The sequence below is a fragment of the Echinops telfairi genome, unplaced genomic scaffold (assembly GCF_000313985.2).
Source record: "Echinops telfairi isolate 266 unplaced genomic scaffold, ASM31398v2 ScPeMD7_7469;HRSCAF=8507_0, whole genome shotgun sequence".
Classification (NCBI taxonomy): Eukaryota; Metazoa; Chordata; class Mammalia; order Afrosoricida; family Tenrecidae; genus Echinops; species Echinops telfairi.
Window position 1 is genome coordinate 87,079,852 of NW_022111372.1, and position 12,911 is coordinate 87,092,762.

Here is a 12,911-nt window from a genome sequence, read left to right on the forward strand (position 1 = left end):
TTCAAGCCTTTAATACTCTAGACGCTATATCTTTGATAGCCATGCACCATCAGCTTTCTTCACCACCCTTGCATATGCACCCATTTGTCTTCAGTGATGAAACACATATTTATCGTGTCTTAAATAATATGTGTTCTACTAACTTCCAACTTAAATAATTAAATAGAATTCATTCAATATGGTTTTAAGTAAAAAATTCATTGAACATAGGGCATTTTCTCTTTAGGAAAAAAAAGTTAATTTTTGAGAATTCAGTCCTTGAAAGAATTTACAGATATTGATTTGTTAAGCCTCACCAGAGGCTTCCAAGCCCATCTCTCCTTTGGAATGAATGCAGGAGCTGAGCAGTGTATTGAAGAGCCAAAGAGGGCTAAGTGGCTTCAGCAGGGGCATAAAAAAATCAATAATTCTGAATTTCTAATTTCCAGTTCCCATGTTCATGCTCAGATTGCTTGGTCTTTAGGAGAAGATTAAAGAAGCCTGAACCCCCATTTAGCACCAATGCTACTTTCAAACTGGTTTAGTTTCTATTTTCATCCTGTAATTAGCCCCTCTACAGAGAGAAGATCATTACTGTTGAACCCTCATTGGACCCAGTGGTACAGTGGAGCTGAGGAGATGGGGAGAATTGCCTCATCAAGGCAAATTCTGCTACATCAGTTCTTCCTGTAAGTGGCAATCCAGTACCCTTTCCAAAATGGGCAGTATTTCTTCTATTGTATGACTCTAGGGCCCAATGTGTAAGATGTTATCCTCATTTAGACATGAAGTATTCCTCCTTAGTGCCTTTACCAAGAAGTAGTTCAAGTAAGGGGATAAACGGCTAGTGTTTGTGGAAAACTTTTAGTTGGCAGAGGCTAAAGCTAATCATCCTGATGAGTAACTGTCTTCCCAAATTCAGAATCCCATTTCAAATGCGCGATCCCAAAGAAGATGACATTGATGGAGCACTGTGAATGTTGGAAATGCCAAACCTGTGGCTCGTCCAGCCTAATCAATTCTTCTTTGCTTTTTTTCTCACGGTGTCCTTGCAGCAGGTGCCAGACACTGCACCAGGCACTGGGGACTAAAGCATGAATGAACACAGTGTCTAAAGGAAAATTCAGCCTGCAGGTTTATTGTTTCCTCAGCCCCCGTGTACCAGTCCCTGCCATACCACAGACTGGCTATTCCTCTGGGAATGATTTCTCCTGAATTTTCAGATCTGGACTTTTTTCCCCCCCTCTTTTTTAATGCTACAGCTAGTCCTGGAATGGAATGTTTGATCTACACCTAAGCCAATTGTGGTAAAATGAATTATGAATTATCTATCCATATTCTTTGTCATGGCCCACGAAATGACTGTGTGGGTTTAGGCAATTAGGGTGTATAGGACTCTCGTGTGCAGATTGGTCAGCTTTGTGATCCCATTGGGTTTGACATGTGCCATCTGAGAAGCAGGAATGAGGAGTCTCACCACCACCAAGAAAGAAGAGCCAGAGGGAATCCTGCCCTCTGGACCCTGAGATTGCTACCATCAACCTCTTCAATCCAGGAGTCAGAGGGCAGTGATGCTGAAGCTGGAGCAGTGAAGTGGTGGAGAAGTGGCAGCATCAGAGGCACCAGAAGCAAGAGCGTATGACAGAGAGGAGTGGTAGACTACCCAGGCCCCAGAGTGAGGAACGCTGAGTGCGTGCAGGCAGGAGACTCACTGGCAGAGTAGGTTCCTCCAGGCACCTAATATGGGGATCTAGAGTTGCCAACCCAGAGAGCTAGACACTTTGGGCTGAGGTTTGTGGTGGAACGGTATACTCTTTGGACATTTATTGGCAGCATTAAAGACACTTTGTATTGCTTTCCCTTAGCATGGTAGAGGTCAAGTTGAGAAAAGGTGCTCCTGACCAGAACAATTGTATCTTGAGCATTTCTGATCCTGCTTTGTACCCTGCTAAGAATCTAATAAATCTGAGTGTGTGTGACCACTGAAATGCATGACTAAACCCAGCAGAAAAGGGAGAAGGACCTCAGGGGGTACTTGAAGTAAGTGCTAGTAAAGAAAGTTGATGGGCTAGGCATGTCTATGTCTGAGCTCCCCCTCGCAGGAATCAGCTTGGGCTAAGGCATTTGGCTCTCCTTTCCCTTGTATAGTCAGAGGAGGTCACATATCACCCCCATAGCCTTCTTGCACCAAAGAATGCACCACACTGCTTGAAGCAGTGAAGGGTTCAGTTCTACAGATAAATGCCCATTGGAGTCCCTGAGAAGCAGCAAGTGTCATGGGAATCAGAAGAATCTTTCTCTTCCCATTAAAAGTGAGAGAGAAACAAACAAACAACAACAAAAGGAGGCAAAGCTGGATCTGTGGCCATTGTCTTTTGAGCAGTAGGGTAGAGACTGTAGTAGTTACGGAGGGTGTGGTTGAGAAACAGAGCAAACCACTACTCATTGATATCCTTTGTGCTTTGGATCAAACATTAGGTGAAGAATCCCTGGCTGTTTTGTTTGTTAATATTTCTTGGTGGTGGGGTTACTTTTTTACAAGCCTCTTTTACTTAGGATTTCCCTTCTTTAAACAGTCCTGAGTGCTTTACCGTGAGACAAAGAGACTACAGAGCAGATACGTAGGCAAAGTAAAGCAGGAGGGAAGACTTCTTCCTGCTGGGAGTATGAAGAGGAGGCTGCATAGGAAGGGAAGAGGATCATAGGAGACTTTCACTTAGGGACCTGCCACTTCTGAAGTAATCTAAATATTTTATTGAGATCTATTTTAAGTATAGGGAGCCCTGGTGGTTTAGTGGCTACACTGTGGTCCACAAGGTCAGTACTTTGAAGCCAGCCCCTCATCGGGAGAAAATTGAGGCTCTCTGCTTCCATAGAGTCAATAGTCTTGGAAATACACAGGGGCAGGTCGATCCTGTCTTATAGGGTCCCCATGAGTCAGAATTGGCCTTATGGCCGTGAGTTTGGTTTTGTGGTTTAAGTATAAAATGTCCACATTTTTAGTAGCTGGCCAACAAAGTGCCAACCAAATGGAATCAAATGAAAAACCGATTCTGTTGATGTTAAACCTGAGGCATAAAACGCCATCATTCTCAAATCTACATGAAGCACCTGGTATGTTTGAACCTCAAATGATCACAAAAAGTGATGTTTTGATAGAGGCTTTCCCCCTACCCCAGCTCCATTTCTGTCTCCACAATTTCTTTTGGGAAAACTTTTCTGCTTTTCGCCAAGCCAAGTGATCGATTGGGACTGAAAATACCTATCTGTAGCTCCAGGACCAGCCCATGAGTGAAGCCTGTTTGAAGGAAGCTGCCTACCCCTCCCCGGGGCTATCTACAGAAGTGGCAGTGAGAAAGGCACTCGCAGTGATGAAGAGGAAATCATGGAGCTCTCCGGCGCAAGAGATGAGCCCACCGAAACAGCAAAAAGGAAGCAGATCTGTGAGAGGGAGCAGACTTGGGCCTGAAGGAACCGTTTATGCTTCTGGCCCAGTTGTCCCTGACCTCATCTTGAATGTTTGGTTACAGGAGCAGTTAAATGTCTTGTAGCTCTGGAATATTGGCTCTTCAGTAACATCTTCATGTATTAGGATTTTTGAAATGCCTGTTGGTTTGGGGTACTAAAGTCTGCTCACGGGAAGTCTGTTAGCTGTGGAGGTAAGTCTTATAGGCCGGGGAGAATCAGAGAATACGATGACAGTCTTTTCAGAGATGGGACACATTAGTGTGGACCAGAGACTTTTGGAAGCAAGTGGGAACTGAAATGTGAATTTATCAACAGCCCACACATTTAATCTCTTCTTGAAATGTGTCAGCATAGCATGCCGGGGTCTTTTATTCAGAGTAACACAGGCAAACACATCTGCTCAAACAAATTAAAGTTCCAATCTCAACTTCATTCCTCATGATAAATAGAAGGGATTAGGGGTGGGGAGGCATCCAGGAGAAATGGGGAATGGAAAATCTATTTGAAGATGAATTATGATATAATAACAGTAATAACAGGATAGTGGTAGTAGCGGCAATTATGCTAGTGATGATAGTAGGTGTGTTAGTAGGAGAAGGAGTGGCCGTAATCGTAGCCCCAGCTCTGTTTGGTAGTGGTTAGAGGTTGGGCTGCAATCCACAAAGCAAGCAGTTTGAAACCAACAGCAGCTCCACAGGAAAAAGACTGGGCTTTCTACTCCGATACACAATTATGGTCACTGTGGGTCAACATTGGCTTGAAGGTAGAGGGGCTGGGTTGGGAGCAATGGTAATGGTACTATGGTGGTGTGGGTGGCAGGAGTCTTAAGAGTACATCTTTTTTCTTATTATTCATTTCGTACTAACAGTCTACCCCATGGCTTTGCTAAGTGGTATGTATGTATTTTTCTTGTCTAAATTTCTCACAATAATCCCTGGGACTGAACAACATGAGTGTTGTTTATTTGAAACATGGGAAATATGAGTCAGAGAGAGAGGTAATTGGGTTAAAACCACAGAACCCAGATGTAAACTCACTTGTATTTGTGTCATTAACTGCTACAATCTTCTGCCCAGTTTTTATTTTTAAAAAGTTATTTTAAAAAACTAATATAAAAATACAATGGCTTTTTCCAGGTCTCAGGTTGAAACTGACCTGATTTTTTCCCCCTAAATGCCACGTCTGAATTGACTATTGGACGGGCCAGTTAATAGGGCCCTGGAGACCCTGGAAGGTCTTGTGAATGGAAAGGTACTAGTGAAAAACAGGTCTGTCTCCTTCTGAGAATGAGCTTCCAGTTTTAATTCCTTCAAGTTAATACAAGTGTTATGCAAAAGAAAGTAGAATTAAAATACAAAGACAAATAGCGCACCTCTCTTTTTCTCTTAAAATTTGAATGCTCGCTGGGGTGGGGCATTTTTTTGTTTTACTTGGTAAATACATACTGAAAAGGAAAATGGTGTTTGGGAAGCATCTCTTACCAGGCCATGTTTGTAAAATATAATTGAATTATGTATATTTGACTAGAGTTTAGATCTCATGCTTAGCGTTTTTTAAAAAAATCATTTTATTGGGTGCTCATACAGCTCTTATCACAATACATACATACACACATGTGTCAAGCACATTTGTACACTTGTTACCATCATTTTCGAAACATTTACTTTCTAATTCAGGCCTTGTTACCAGCTCCTCATTTTTTCCACTCCCTCCCCCACCCTGCCTCCCTCACCAACCCTTGATAATTTATACTTTTTTTTCCATGTCTTACACTGACTGATGTCTCCCTTCACCCACTTTTCTGTTGTTCATCCCCCAGGGAGGGGGTTATATGTAGATCATTCTGATTGGTTCCCCCTCTGTCCTCCCACCTTCCCCTTATCCTCCTGGTACCACTATTCTCATTATTGGTACTGAGGGGTTTATCTGTCCTGGATTCCCTGTTTCCAGCTCTTATCTGTACCCATGTACATGTTCTGGTCTAGGCAGACTTGTAAGGTAGAATTGGGATCATGATAGTGGGGGGAGGAAACATTAAAGAGCTAGAGGAAAGTTGTATGTTTCATCGGTGCTATACTGCACCCTGACTGGCTCATCTCTTCCCTGTAACTCTTCTATAAGGGGATGTCCAATTGTCTACAGATGGGCTTTGAGTCTCCACTCTGCACTCCACCTCATTCATATTGATATGATTTTTTGTCCTGGCTCTTTGATGCCTGATTCCTGATCCCATCGACACCTAGTGATCACACAGGCTGGTGTGCTTCTTCCATGTGGACTTTGTTGCTTTTCAGTTAGATGGACACTTGTATATCTGCAAGCCTTTATGACCCCAGATGCTATGTCTTTTGATAATCGGGCACCATCAGCTTTCTTCACCACATTTGCTATGCACCCATTTTTTTCTTCAGCGATCGTGTCAGGAAGGTGAATATCATGGAAGGCCAAGTCAGCTTTTTTAACCAAACAGTGGTTTTAAGTTCTGAGTCCAGTTACAGGATGTGACAAGTAAAACAACAGAGTTTATTACATTAGATTTTCAATTGCTTAATTATTCCGGGGTTGTCTCAGAATGAGTTTCTAGTGCTAAGTGTCAGTCATGAGACTTGAATCTGAACATCTGTTTCACCTATTTCACTTGAGACTAGTGGTGGTTGGATTTTCATGTTGGCAAAAAAACCCCTCCTGACCCTCTGAATATATGTACCCTATCTCTACAATGTGGAAAACATGGCCGATAAAACCACCTGCTTGTCATCCAACATGTCAAGGAAATACAACAGGAGAAAATATTTCAGGTAAGAGCAAAGGCAGAGAGACTGAAAGTGCATGCCTTGACAGCTCCCCAATGTATTGATTGTGTGTAAGTTTGATCAATATATTTAGCTTCTCTAAACTTCCCTACTGCAGAATGGAAGAGATAGTAGTACCTATGGGGAGTGGTGTCGAGGAGGAATGAAACTGTGTGCAGCACATAGTGAGTGGTTATTGAAGGATAGTAACTATCATCAAAATCCTCCTCCTCATTCACATTTCAAAAAGGGAGACAACAAATGTTCAGCTCATCACTTAAGCACAAGATTCTTCCTTCTGCTTTTTCTGAGGCACCTGAAGGTCAGAGCCAATGAGTGACTTCAAAACCCACGGCCATGAAGTTGACCCTGGTTTATAGTGACCCTGTGTAGGAATTTCAAGACCCTGACTCTTCACGGGCGTGGACAGTCTAATTTTTCTCTCACAGGGCAGCTGGTAGGTTTTAGTTACGGAACTTTGTGGGGGTTAACAGCCCAATGCTGACCCCCACGGTGCCACCAGGGCTCCTTCACTGATGAAACTGTTGTTGGTTGTCACCAAGTCCATTCTGACTCACGGCGACTTAACATACAACAGAACAAATGTTGCCCAGTGTGCCATCTTCATGACAGTTGACATGTTTGAGTTCATCATAGCTATTATGTAGTGTGTTGCCACCTATGTCATCTTCCAGCACTGTATCAGAAAATATTCTGTCCTGATCCCTAAGGTTTCCCCTAGCTAGTGTTTAGAAGATTGCCCAGCCTTCCTTCCTTGACTATCTTAATCTTCAAGCTCCACTGAAGCTTGTTTACCCCGGGCACCATGCTGGTGTTTGGATTACCTGTGGTACAGCTTCCAGCACCCGAGCAGTATGCATGACACCACAGTCCAGCAAACTGACAAGAGTGGAAATCACTGGACCCGAGTTGGGGCTGGGCCCCAGAAAGGCAAGCTTCAATGGTGAACTGCAGAATTCAAAAGAATTCAAATAGCTACAGGAACAGAGCCTCCCATTTGGGCGCATGAAGAGAACTGCTGGGTCAGTGAAAACAGCCACGGGAAAGCCACCCTCCTTTTTGCAAGCTACGAATTAGCACCTCCTTGTCAGGGTTTCCAGTGAAGAGCTCAAGCTGCCCGAACACACAAAATGCTTAATAGTTCTTTTGAAAGCAGATCAAATATAAGTAGTGAACACACAAATAATTCTTTGGGTACAGTGCTCAGAAAAGAATTGCACAGCCAACACCTTTTAGTTTTTTTAGAGATAATTGCTGGAGTGGATAAAGCGGAATGGAAGAGGGGAAAATCTTAGCTAATTAGACAGAGTTCTCGGCAGCCTCTGATTCCAATATGGCTGCACTACAGCTCAGCAGCACTGCCTGAAAGCCCAGTCGTGCTGAAGTAAGATGTCCAAGAATACAGCAGAAGACCTGGATTTTAAACAAGTTTCACAGCTACCTCTAATGTATGGCCAGGTGTGAGGGCCTTGGTTACGTGGAAAGAGCCTCTTGGCTTTGGAACAAAATTAACCTGGATCACACACACAATCTCCCAGCCCGGTGGCTTCAGACAGCCCATCTACCTTCTACAAGTCTTGGTTTCGTCATCCTGTGGATCAAGCTAATAGTAACGCTAACATTTGTTGATCAGAACAGTGGTGATTTAACGGCACACGTCTTGCCTTCCATTACGGAGACCCAGGTTGGAATCCTGGCCAGTACACTTCCAGTGCAGTGGTGGACCAGGTTTCCTCGGATCTCCAAGACTAAGAGAGACTGTGGATTGACTTCCCCAAACCCTGTGGATCACAATAATCCTGCCCCCGATGGATCGGATTGTGGTGAGAGTGGGGGCCATGCAACAGCTTGTTCTCCTGTGCATGGGATCAGCATGAGTCAAGGCCAACTCAGTGGGCACTAACAGTAACACCTTTTGGGACCTGCCACCTTCTAGGGATTGTACTAATTGCTTATGGCACATTATGCCATTTAAATCTCACAGCCACTTTTATTTGTAAAGTGAGGGAAATAAGGGAAAGACTCGGTGATTTCTGGGAATTCCGACAGCATTAGATGAGAGTGCTGTCTCATTTAATGCTGACACCACAGCTCCTGGTCTTCTCACCACCACATGCCCCTGTCAGTGTCTGGGGCTTAGCGTGTCCATGTTAAAGTGCTGAGCATGGCAGCTGACATACAGAACTTACCCAATAAATTAGAACTGCTTTCATTAGTGAGTTAGTTTATTGTGCCAACCTGACTGATAAACACATGTGGGGTCAATTGAAGGGCGGGGGGGATAAATGGCTCAGTGAGCCTTGCCTTTCGAGTTCTCAGGTCTCTTGCTTTGTGATGGTCGCACCAAGGTGCAGCTGCCTTAGCCAGTTCCCTGCTTCAGCTTTCAAGGCTGACTTCCTGCAAGACATCCCCAAGGAGAAGCCACATGGACCTACCCCGATGCAGTCCTGGGTACTGGAGCAGCCGTGTGGGGACCCCTGCCAGCACTGAGATGCTTGCACATTCACTGACTTGGCTTTCCTCCTGCAGTCGGCATCATTGCCTCTGTTTTGTGAGATGGAGGAGGATTTTGTAGATTGGTGTTGGACATGTGGGTTAATGAGTTAGTGTTGGACTTGTGGGCTTGGGCAGCACTGGGTTGGGATGTTTTCTTGATGTGCACTTAACCTTTATATAAAATGCTCTCTTATACATGAGTTGCTCTGGATTTGTTTCTCTAAAGTACCCAGGCTAATACAATTAGTATCCATTATCTCCGTTATTATTATTTGGGACAAACCTGGAGTTAGAGTCTGGGTTTTGTTGCTGGCTTCCAAGGACTGACTTAATGGCTCTATCAAAGACCAAAGTGTTTGTTTTTTTTAACTCTGTGTAATGAAGGCCACTATGCTTCCAAACATGCGGCAGGTGCTTCAGGTTTTCCGCAAATTGACACTCACTATGGCCAAAAGGCAATGATAGAACAGCTTGTAAAACCTAAGGTTTCCCATTCAAGAATGCCAAGTCCACATTCAGACTCTACCACCTGGTAGATGTGTGTCTGGCCAAGACACTTAACCCTTCTGTGCCTGCTCCTCATGTCCAAAGTAGGACGAATGATTTCTCCCTCAGAACATGATTGCAAAAAATGAAATATGATCCTTCTGTCAAATAACCAGAACTGCACCTGACATGCTAAGGACTCAGCAGGTGGTAATTAATATTCTCATTATCTCTCAGGAAAAGTGGTTGACCCTGTTCCAAAGATGAGTCAAAGTAGGATCAGAGCCATTTAAGTGTTCCTAGAAGATCTGAAACACAGTTTGCATCCTTTTAGGTTAGCCATCCAGCCCCTGCCCTTAGGACGACGGCATTCAGCAGGATGGCAAAGCAGACACCAGGCCTCCTCCCCAGAGGGCTACGTTTGCCTTGAAAGTATGATGAGGATCTGCAGCTTTCCCAGAAAATCAACCTGCCCCATTTGGCTGGGGTTGCACAAAATCCTCGCCGTGTTCATGAACAACAAACATTGATGCTTAACTGTGTGGAAGTCTCCTGTACGGAAGTATTGCTCCTTGAACAGGAATGCTCCACAGAGATGCTGCGGCAGGGGCTGTACTTGAATTGGACCAGATGAAGAAAGGGATCATCAACTGACAGAATGTGAGGCCCTGAGCTGCTACAACCCAGTGTTCTTGGCTTTTCCATTTTTAATTTTTATAACTCGAGTCATAAGCCTATTTGTTAACAATTTAGTAATAACAGCAACCATTTATTGGTAACTTGATGCGTGCCAAGAACCATACTAAGTCATTTAATCCTTGCTCTCTGAATTATGTACTATTATTATCTCCAGTGGAAAGGCTGAGATAGAAGCTAAAGAATATACCTTCGATTGTAAGGCAAAACCGTGACAGCGCCCAGAGCTGATTCGAGGACGTTTCACTCTCAGCTATAAAACACTAGCTCTGGCTTTCTCAGAAAATTTTCTAATCACACTCAGAGACACCTTTGTTTCTCCTACCACAGAAACAACACTGTGTGTATCAGGGAAGTCAATGAATTGATTGCAGTGGCATAACAAACATGTGCTTTATAGACAAGTCTTGCCAAAACACATCTATTCAGCTACCTATAGTGCCAATATTGAAGAAGATATCATTTCTCTACACAGACAAGCTAATGGGGAGAGCTGAGCAATTACCTGGAAAACACAATTGATGCCAGCAGGCAATAAGACTCATTTGAACCAATAAACTCTTTTCCCTCAACTGCGAGGTTCAATGCAGAGTTTTGTTTCTTGTTTTGCTTTGTTTTCCATTGGCCCGACATCTCCAAATAATTGTCCCATCTGTCCATTTCACTTTGCCTGAGTAATCACAGCCAGAGGGGAATTAGAAGTCATAAGTCAGACATGCAGGGAAAACTAATGTGTGGAGGCTGGGAAGAGAAATGATGGTCTGTTTTCCTTCCCTGCAGCTGGGCCAGGGATCTGGAAGGAAATTATAAACACAAATTGCCCCAGAGAGGTAGCCAGAGTTAGGGAATGGGAAGCAAGGGAAGGATTTGGTAGACATCTGTTGGCAGGAGGGTTGACTACTGGGATTGAATATATTTTTGCAATGGGATATAGAAGAAGGATGATAACCTTGCCAAAGCTAAAAGTGAGGAGACAGGAAATAAAACCAGAACACCTATAATAAACTATCCCTGAACCATTTATTCTGAGCTAGGTCCTTGGCTATGCATTTTGTAAATTTTAACTATTTTGATACACCAAAGAACTCTATTTTAGAGATAATGACATTGCGCTACTGAGAGAAAAGGCAACTTCTCAAACCCACACAGTTATAAATGGCAGAGTCAGAATTTTAATCAAAATGTATTTTAATTCATAGTTCTTGCTCTTGGCCTCTGCACCCGGTTGTTCTAACCCAAGGGTGCTGACCAGAGGTAGAAGCAGAATTTCCGTCGTGAAAAGTAGGTGAATGCAATTTATAAAAATGTATCCACCCTTTATTCCTTACAGATTATTTTGCGTCAACAATACTTGGAGGTGAAAGCCAAATTACATTCTCAATCTATAGAGGCATAGAAATATTAAGTAATTCATGTGAGGCCACAAAGCTAGTGAGTGGGTTAATAGAGAATTAGAACCCTGGACTCTGGGTTCCAAAGACTGGGCTCTTGTATTTCCTAGGCAGCCTCCTTTTTATCCTGCTATTAACTAAAGCATGAGCTCTGCCTCATAAATTACAGTCCACAAAATGCCCTGTTTCTAAGATTGTTCAGTACCAAATAAAAACAGGCTTCTAAAAATGATGGACTGAACACAATCAACAGTTCCAAAATCTTAGACTTCTCCCAGCATCTAATGTCCATGCTAATTATCTAAGAGAAGAATATTATAAGGAGAATGCTTATAATTATTTGACGATTGAACCATTTTTTTCTCACATAAAGGTTGGACAATACTTTAATAAATGCATCAATGACAGATGATGGCTTTACTCTTCTGCCCTCAATTCTACATAGCCAGACATAGATTTTCTAAAACACTAGCAGCCACACTCTTTGTTGCCTGGTACCATGATCTTTTCTAGACAGAAATATCAGTTGAAGAAATAAGGAAGTACATAGAGCTCTGTCACTCTCTTATTTCCACTTAAGGACCCTTCACCCAATTTCTATCTTAGAACCACTTATGTTACCCTTTCCTTCTGAGTTGCAACAAGCCACACAGAGATAGTTTCTATTCCTTTCCTTCATTCAAGTTACCTAGATTTTGTCAGTGACCTGATAAAATATTAATAGAAGAAAATAGCTTCATTTGTTAACCATTTTATTGAAGGACCCATGAAAAGGAAAAATCAATGCAGAGGAATGCCACCTTAATGGTAGGATTTTAAGCATGATGATTGGCTGGTGCCTTCAAGGAATGGGTATTAGGATATTTTTGGTACTGAAGTGTAGACTATAACCTACTCCAACTAAAGATAAAGATTAGTATGAGAAGGAAAGATCATCATGGTTTATATAGGGATTATATTATAGCTAGTAAATGCTGATGGGTTGTTGAGACCACAAGGGAACTCTTGGGTAAATGTTTAAATGGATGTATGAAAAATGTAAAATTGGAGAGCCATAGTGCCATTTAAAAGTCCAGGTAATCAATCTACAACAATATTTTATTTTTAAAATGCATTTCCTTTGTATTATCCAAAATAACATATCAGTAAAATAATATTGAAGTTATTGAATTATATTGAAGTCCCCAAATTGCCTAACAGTAAGATAGTATTGGTGTTAATTGGTAAGAACAATGAACACATTTGACAACTAACTGAAAGGTTGGTGGTTCAAGACAACCTTGGATGAAAAGACTAGAAATCTACTTCCAAAGAATGAGCCATGGAGCACACTAGCCCATTCATACACAGGGTCACCATGAGTTGGAGTCATCTTTTTTTAAAATTATTTTATTGGGGGCTCATACAATTCTTATCACAATCCATACATACATCCATTGTGTCAAGCACATACGCACATTTGTTGCCCTCATCATACTTAAAACCTTTGCCTTCCACTTTATCCCTTAATATCAGTTGCTCATTTTCCCCCTCCCTCCCCTTCCCCCCTCCCTCATGAACCCTTCATAATTCATAAATTATT